The sequence below is a fragment of the Nannobrachium achirus genome, assembly GCF_963921795.1.
Source record: "Nannobrachium achirus genome assembly, chromosome: 2".
Lineage (NCBI taxonomy): Eukaryota > Metazoa > Chordata > Actinopteri > Myctophiformes > Myctophidae > Nannobrachium > Nannobrachium achirus.
Genome location: NC_137811.1, coordinates 74066925 through 74076130, shown reverse-complemented (window position 1 = coordinate 74076130; position 9206 = coordinate 74066925).

The window sequence follows — 9206 nt, the reverse complement described above, 5'->3', positions numbered from 1 at the left end:
TTTTCTTTTACACAATATTCAATTTATTTTAAGACAAACCTGTATATCCCTGCCCAATATTATTCACTGAACTCTGATTGCATCCACCATATACACTAGGGCATTCATGAATAGTGATTTTTAGTATTCGAATTATTCGACCTCAAAGTATTCTAATAGTCGAATATTCAACAGGACTGGCCAAACTGGCAAATATTAAGTAAGCAAGAGGCGAACATTGTGTAAATTGCAGATCTACATGCTCACAACGCCTTGCAAGCGCAAGGCGTTGTGAGCATGTAGATCTGCTATTTTCACAATATTTAGTGTCACATTAAATGTAATAACTACAATTCCAAGTGCTTGTCAGGGTGGGGGTCCCCAGTTCATATATGTTTATTTTGGGGGTCACGGCCTAAAAAGGTTTGAGAAGCCCTGGTATAGAGCATTAACAAATTTATCCACCAGGGGCATTGACAACTCATTCTAAACAATAATTAAAAAAGAAAAGCCAATATTCGACTTGGTGATCAACGTCAAATAATGACTTTGATATTCGAATATTTGGTGAAATATTCCCTGAGTTGACCCAAACGTTGGGTATTTGTTGAATAAAGCACGTGTTGAGTGTTGTACTGTGTGGGCACGCGGACATTTTCCAAGTCAGTTCTTTTTTCTTTTCTTTTTTCCACTCCTCTAAGGTATATTAATGATCACAGTTCAATATTTAAAATGGGTTAGGGTTTTCCCCTTTAATTTTGATACCGATGAAAATACGAAGTTAAAGTTATACTAGGTTCGTTTCATCGATCCAAGCCGATCGATTTGATTGATCGTTGAAATAAACATGCATCTTAAGAATGCAACGCAGCCCATCCTCACATTGATTTTCTGTACCTTAACAGGGTCTGAATGTTTATGGCCCACCCATCTGACCACAGATGGGTGAACGCTCTTGGAAGACTGATTTTTTTTCCCTTTCTTTTTTTATAAGCGGGCCCTGATCCAGAAAAGGTTGAAAACCGTTGAGATTAAGACAATCATCAGGTTTGTCACGAAAAGGACGTTGTTGTAAATCTGCAGTTGTTTGAACCACTTTAATAGTTCTTATTATTGTACTTCTTTACCTGCAAACTGTACTGTATGTCTGTGCTTGGTAATACTAGCAGCTTCACCTTCACACTACCGGGGCTGGGCCACTAGTGGCCGCTGCAAACCAACATCCAAACCAACATCCAATGATTATTTCAAACTTGCCTTGGTTAGGACTGTTGAGAAGAAATAGCAGCTCTAGAAGCTCACAAAGCATCGCCACCTGAGCTTGTAGATCGACTATTTACGCTCGCCATCGCTGTACGAGTAAAGTATAATACACAGCTTAAAGGACAACTTTAGTTTTTTACAACAAGGGTTCATATTTTAGATTGTAATTAAAGAATATAAAAGATGAGTGTTAAAATTATTTCATTTACTTCTTTCTATTGTTTTAGAGATTCTTATTTCAGTGGCTGGGGGCATGCGTACAAGTGGCTAAATATGTCATTTTACACATAAGCCCATTCCCAAGATACAATGCAACCTTTCATGGCTGGATGTGATGTGGTCTAGAAGTGTTACTGTAAATAGCAATAAAGAAACTGCTGGCTTATTGTGTCTAAAAATACATATTTAGCCACTTGTACGCATACCCCCATGCGTTCGCATTTTAGCACTTTAAACACGATAAAACAATAGAACGAAGCAAATGAAAACATTTTAACACTCACTTTTTCATTTCTCTAATTACAATCTAAAACATGAACCCTTGTTGTAAAACAACAAAGTTGTCCTTTAAAGGGGTAGTTTACCCCCAAAATAACTAAAAAAATAATAATCGGTTTACTCACCCCATGGACACTTGGAATCAGTGGGGCAAAATGTATTCAAATTATTGTCTTAATATAATAATATTAATAATATGCTTTAAGCGATGCCATGGCATTGGTCCGAAGGTTCATTAGTCCGAATCTGTTAAGAATACTACGCCTAACTCTAACCCTAACCTCAGTAACCCTAACTAAATTCGGACTAATGAACCTTCGGACTTATGGGCAGTCCCCCTTTAAGCCCCTGATACATGTAGCAATTTTTTATTACCAGCAACGACCCATTGGGTATGGCCATTGGCAGCTTCATTGGATTAATCTTTTTGTGCCTTCGTGCATGCAACACACCAGTCATGTTGCCATACCTTATCAACAGGCATGGATTTATTTTAGGAAGTACATTTAATTTTTTTCCCCTTTAGCCAAGGTATGATAACTGCCATACCCAATTGACGCCTCTGGTCGTTGCTGGTTGATATTAGTGATGAAAACATTGTGTATCAGGGGATAATACTTTTGCCATTATTACCAATGAATTCAAGTCTCCAGGGGGTGAGTAATCGATCCAGCCATCCCGTTAAGTGTTTCATCCGCGATGAATTGATTTAGTCGACTATAAAACTAAATCTATTCAAACGTTTTCGTGACGATTCGTTGATATATGCAATAGGGCATTAACGAAAAAGTCGACTCAGTCGACTTCATTACACAAGTCGACTCCCACCAGAAAAAGTCAAAAGTCGAAGATGAAAAAGAATAATAATGCTTTCTATTGTGAAAATAGCAGATCTACATGCTCACAACGAGGCGACGAGGCGTTGTGAGCTTGTAGGTCGGCTATTTTCACAATTTCTGCCTCTATATATTTGACAATTTGGACAATGTTTAAATTGCCATTTTAGAGGTAATAGAAAGTCCTTAAATTGGCACTTCAGAAATGTGAAGATACCCTCTATACACTTAAACCTTATGTTGGTTTGTTTACAGTTGAGTGAGAAAACAGTGTTTCACATCAAGTTAATCATCTGGGGACCCCCCCCCCAAAATAATTGGGGGGTCGTGAGTGATGTGATGACGTCATCAAACGATAAAGTCGACTTCAACTCAACTTTTTACTGAGTCGAGTCGACTTGCAAAAATCACAAGTGGTTATGCAACTTTTTTTAAAATAAAACACTGCTTCTCAATTATTGGATTGACCTCCGTGAGCAAGCTCTGCTCTCGGTCAGTCATTGGTTGTAAAGTTTGGTTTCTGACTTTCCGTTATGTTTAGGTTTGAAGTGCCCAGCCCTGCGTTCCACCCTCCACAGCCACGGTCAGGCAATAACAGTTGTATTATATTCTATTCGGTGCATTTTGAGACAAACAGGATCAATCTTTGATTAAAGACCATTAAAGGTTATTTGGTGATGATTATTAGCACCGGCAGACCACGCTTCCTTTAAGCACTTCAACCTGTTTTCTTCGGGTAGACTTTCAGTTAAAGGACAACTTTGTTTTTTTACAACAAGGGTTCATATTTTAGATTGTAATTAGAGAAAATAAATATGAGTGTTAACATGTTTTCATTTACTGCTTTCTATCGTTTTAGTATTTTGATTTCAGTGGGCGTGGGAATGCGTACAAGTGGCTAAATGTGTCTTTTTAGACACAATAATCCGGCAATTTTCTTTGTTACTGTTTACACCAGCCCCCATAAGTCACATCTGCCCATGAAAGATTGCGGTGCATCTTGGGAATGGGCTTATTGTGTCTAAAAATACATATTTAGCCTCTTGCATGCATGCCCCCAACCTGGGTGCATGCATGCAAATCAAAATAGTTAAAACGAAGGAAAGAAGTAAATGAAAACATTTTAACACTCTTCTTTTCATTTCTCTAATTACAATCTATAATATGAACTCTTGTTGTAAAGAAAAACAAAGTTGTCCTTTAATTAAAAGCAGATGTGAGTGATATTGTTTTGTTAAAGAAATAAGTATTACACAGCTCTGTATTGTGATAGTAATCATTGCTATCGACCAGGGGTTTTCAAACTGTTTTGACTTAATTCTTTTAATACTTGCATCCCTATTAGCCCTATTCACGGCCCGCCCACTCAGCATCCCCCTAGTGCTGAAGTCACGTTTTGAAGGGTAAAACCCTGCTAAAAGCCCATAGAGTTAACACAGAAATCGCAAATGTAATGCAATTTCCGAATAGTAAAGTATAAAATACCTTTTACACAAGATTGTAAAAGGCACAAAGCATTATAATTGACTTTACCGTTCGAAATAATGATTTGTTGGCTTTAAGTCCAGCTATTTCTGTTATAGTTTCCCCTTCAAAACTGACGTCAGCACCAGGAAGTTGCTGAGAAATTTGCTGAGTGGGCGGGCCGTGAATAGGGCTAATTATGGGGGGAAGGTTCACCAAATATAGCCGACCTGTAAGCTTGCAGATCTTCTATTTTTGGTGAAGATAGTTCAGTTGGCCGTAGATGGGAAAATAAGTCAAGTACAGTGCAAATCAGGTCCGTTTTACTAAGCATAGTGAAGTGATATTGATGAATTACAAATATTATCAATGTATTCTGAGTCACCCCTGGACTGGCATCACGGCACCCGAGGGTGCCATGGCACCCACTTTGGGAGACCCTGCTGTAGACTGAGTGTTTGTTCAGTAACAGGGGTGTCCCTGTCTCTCCAGTTCTTTTAATAAACAGGACATTCTAGCAGCAGGAGACCCTGCTGTAGACTGAGTGTTTGTTCAGTAACAGGGGTCTCCCTGTCGCTCCAGTTCTTTTAATAAACAGGACATTTTGACGGTCAGGAGGATACCAATTCCATCCAATCAGGAGAGAGAACGAAGTCGTACATGAAAATGGGATGTGATGCAGTGTTGCCAGATGTACGATAATTATCGTATTTGTACGATAATTTGACCCTCTGTACGATGTACGATCAATAATTCCCAAAATGCCCAAATGTACGATAATTTCGGCATATCGCCACAAAGAGCGTGAATTCACTAAATTCACTGGCTGCTGATCTGTGATCCGGTTTGGCTTCTCAAAATAAGCCAGGAAATCAGTCAATCAGACCCTAGATCTGTACTTGGAAGCATTAAAAACGCTATTCGTGTCTTTCCAGACCAGTTTTAGGCTTTTATTTGTGTAAGCTCCAGGAGGTTTCCTGCTTCCACACAGCATATGTGATGTGTTTTTGTCACACAGGAGTCTCAAACAAAGTCGTTTCTTACACTTAAGACGTATTTTTTGGTGAAATTACTTTTTTACGTGGGTGATTTCTCTTTTTTGGCTATGTACGATAGTTTCATGTCAAATACGATAATTCTGAGCCTCCGCTACGATAATTCAACATTTCCCATCTGGCAACACTGATGTGATGGAACAAACTAAGTGAGCAGATGAAGTCTGAACTATTGGAACACCATCAAACTGAAGCAGAAGAATGGCTTCACTCTCCTGTTGCTGAACAAACACTACAGCGGTGATTACTACAAGAATATAGAGCTATAACTTTTTAACAAAAATTGAACCTCGGTTCGAAGTGAAGCGGTGAATTTGTATTCAATGTGTTCTAGATCTATACTTTCTATGTGCTTTAGTTCTAGTTCTGAATGAATGAATGATTTTGTCTGGAGAGCCAAATTGTCATGTGAAGCTTGACCAATCCTCAATTCTCCGTTCTGGACTGGACATGTACGGGACAGACAAAGCTATAGCTTGGAAACGGTTTTCACTGCTTCAAAATACTTTTTTGTTTCACAAAAAGAACTTACCTACCTTTTAAGGTGTTTTGTTTCTGGTGGAGTTGATAAAAGGATCCATATGAATAAGTAGGGCTATGTATAATAATAATCTTGCATGCAGTACGTTCGTGTACATAGGGTGTTGCAAGGAAAACCACAAATTAAAAAAATAAAATTATCTGCGTATCATTTTGCACAATTTATATTTTGTAGATGGCCTCTGTTCTGCTGAAATGTATCAACCAAACTTTAATAAAGTCTCCTATAAATAACTACTGGTTCACTTTAATACTGCTTTTATTACCAAAACAGAAACAAAACAAATTGTATAAAGTCTGCTATCTTAGATGTAAGCCATTTGAGAGGGAGTGGGTACAACCCATGACCCTCAAATGGTAAATTGCTTTTCTACCATATAAATGAAAGAAAACACAGTTTTAACTTGCAAGGTTATTTAGTACAATCATTAATTGTTTCAGTGGGCGGGGTCCATGAGCCAACTCAAGGTTGTTGACTGATTTACCACTGTTTTAAGCCAATCAGAATCCAGTATCTGAACATGTGACCACAACAAGTGGTAAATTATGCATTACGCATCCGCCTGGGTGACAACAGACTGCTGGGCGAGCGCTGGCGCTTTGGCATGGGATCAACTTTGACCAAGACAAATGCACAGACCTGGTTGGTTGTTTAGGTTGGACCAAATGTGGTCATATATTCCCAATTCCCAAATATGGAGATGACTGACATCATAAATGTTTGATGTCACAGACCACATGAGACTGTCCATATGGGCATTCCCAGATATGACATCAGGGATCTCCATATACGGGCATAATAAGGACGATGACGGAATTCATTTGCAAGTGTGACTCGGGTTACGGTTGGTTGTTTGAGTTGGACAAAATGTGTCCATATTTTCCCAAATATGGATGAGCTGGGATGAGGTGTCACGCACTGTGACGCACACAGGCTTAATATTGATGACATCAGGGATCTCCATATATGGACATAAAAGGGACAAGGATGGAATTCATTTGCATCATTGCAAGAGCATGAGGTGTGACAGACAGACAGACATGAGCTGGAGGTTTTCATCCAAGTAGCGACCTACGGTCGCAACCAGCAATTTAAAATTATGTTTTAGACAGATAACCAAAATATAAAATGATCAAATAAATAATGTTATACATATTATATATTTGCACATAAACAGTGAGATCTTTAAGATGTATTTGAATGTGTCCAGTATTTTAAATTATATATTTTCCAGTGTCTATTCAACTATAACAGGTTTTCAGATTCACTACTTCAAAAATGCTATTTGTCTAATGATCCATGTCAGTTCATTTTAACACCATTACATTAGTATAGCCTTACAGAAAACATCATGTAGCCTAATTAACAAAACATGTTTTCCGTGCACTGGGTGCCTGGCCTGCCGCCTGCTGATAAAATGTTAATCATTTAAAAGAAATGTTTAAAAAGTCATCGATAGTTCTTTGTGGTTATGCTAGACTGGGCTTTTGACGCCACCTTGTGGCCTTTTTGGACATGGTCTCACAAAATAGCATTGGTTTAAAACTTTATGGTTTACCAACCACAGTTTGACACCCATGGTTACAGGCTAGGTTAAACAACTGACAACCTACTGTATATTTGTACAGTATGTATAGAAATACACTTACACGTACTGAATGTAAGTAAGAATAACATGAGTCTTTCATTATCAGCCATGTTTTCATGTTTGTAATCTGATGGAAGTGTTTAGTGTTGTCTTGATGGCAGTTATAGTTAGAACGTGCATAGATGGAGAGATAGTAGATATCTGATGTAGATATCTGTCTGTCTGTCTGTCTGTCTGTCTGTCTGTCTGTCTGTCTGTCTGTCTGTCTGTCTGTCTGTCTGTCTGTCTGTCTGTCTGTCTGTCAGATAGATAGATAGATAGATAGATAGATAGATAGACAGACTGACTGACTGACTGACTGATTGATTGATTGCACTATGGCTTGTTTCCATTGGGGTCCTTGGTCAGACCGAGGACTGCCGGACATGATGTTAGCTAGACCTACTCAATTCATAGTGTCTGTCTGGAAACTCTACATACAGACAGACACTCTAACCAGACGCCTAAGAGCGAAAAGCGACCTCGCCCTAAAGGGCGATATCGCGCCATCTGTCTTGGCCATATATGGATTCTGTCCGTGTCGTCTGACATCATACATACAATCCCTTTTATGCCCATATATGGAGATCCAATGTTATGCCCATATATGGAGATCCCTGCTCTGAGGATCTGACATCACTGTGATGTCACATGTGATGTCAGTCACAGACAGTGATGTGTCAGGGGAACCACAGTGTCAGGCGTTAGAGACCCCAGGCAGACAGACAGACAGACAGACAGACAGACAGACAGACAGACAGACAGACAGACAGACAGACAGACAGAGATACCCGTTCACATACTAAACTGAGACCTAAGGTCGCAATGAACCATCATAAGCAGAACGTCACTGGGTGACTAGCAACGCACTGACCAATCAGTGCGCGGGGCGTCCCTCGGGGCGATGGGACCACGGGAGAGTGTTTTTTGCAGGTCTTTCGGAGTGTATCAAAAAAGCAACTGGCTTAAAGTGATCCCTGACTAATACGACAAATATGTCTTAATACTGTAACGACCCTGCAAGAGATCAGGCCGTAACTCGCTCCGCCAAGCGGGCTAGCCTTCTTGGGGCAGCGGGTTGCTTCCTCGTCTGCTGAGTGGGGGGCTGGGGTTCGCGTCCTGGTTGGAGCGAACTGCCTCACTCAGTCTGCTAAAACGTTACATTGGTGTCAGAAGTGGGATGGACCCGTGGAGCGTGCCCTCGCGTGAGGGACGTGAGGGACCGGCCGTGGGCAGTGAAGCGTGAAGCGCGAGGGCGCGCTTCTGTGAGGAGGGGGTAGTGTAACGACCCTGCAAGAGATCAGGCCGTAACTCGCTCCGCCAAGCGGGCTAGCCTTCTTGGGGCAGCGGGTTGCTTCCTCGTCTGCTGAGTGGGGGGCTGGGGTTCGCGTCCTGGTTGGAGCGAACTGCCTCACTCAGTCTGCTAAAACGTTACAATACATTATAATTGTCCTCTATAACTACAATGTAAAATTAAAAACACCTTAAATATTTTATTTCTTCTAGAAATAGCTAATCTTTCACTCAGTAGGGGAAATGCCTGTCACAAGTTGATGATGTCATAAATGTCATGTGTCATTTTTATGGCATGCATGTGCAAAAAAACAAAACACAAACACATTTGAAATATTGATTTGATGCTCATATTAACCATAGGAAGTATTACGTTTGTTTTTATTTTCACATGCATGCCATAAATTCCATAGGGTTAGATCACACTTGACATTTATGACATCATCAACTTGCGACGGGCATTTCCCCTATTGAGTGAAAGATTAGCTATTTCTAGAAGAAATAAAATAATTGAGGTGTTTTTAATTTTACATTGTAGTTATAGAGGACAATTATAATGTATTAAGGCATATTTGTCGTATTAGTCACTCAGGGATCACTGCACCGTTGGTCCGACCAGTTTAACATTCACCAGCGTCGGCAGGTTAGCA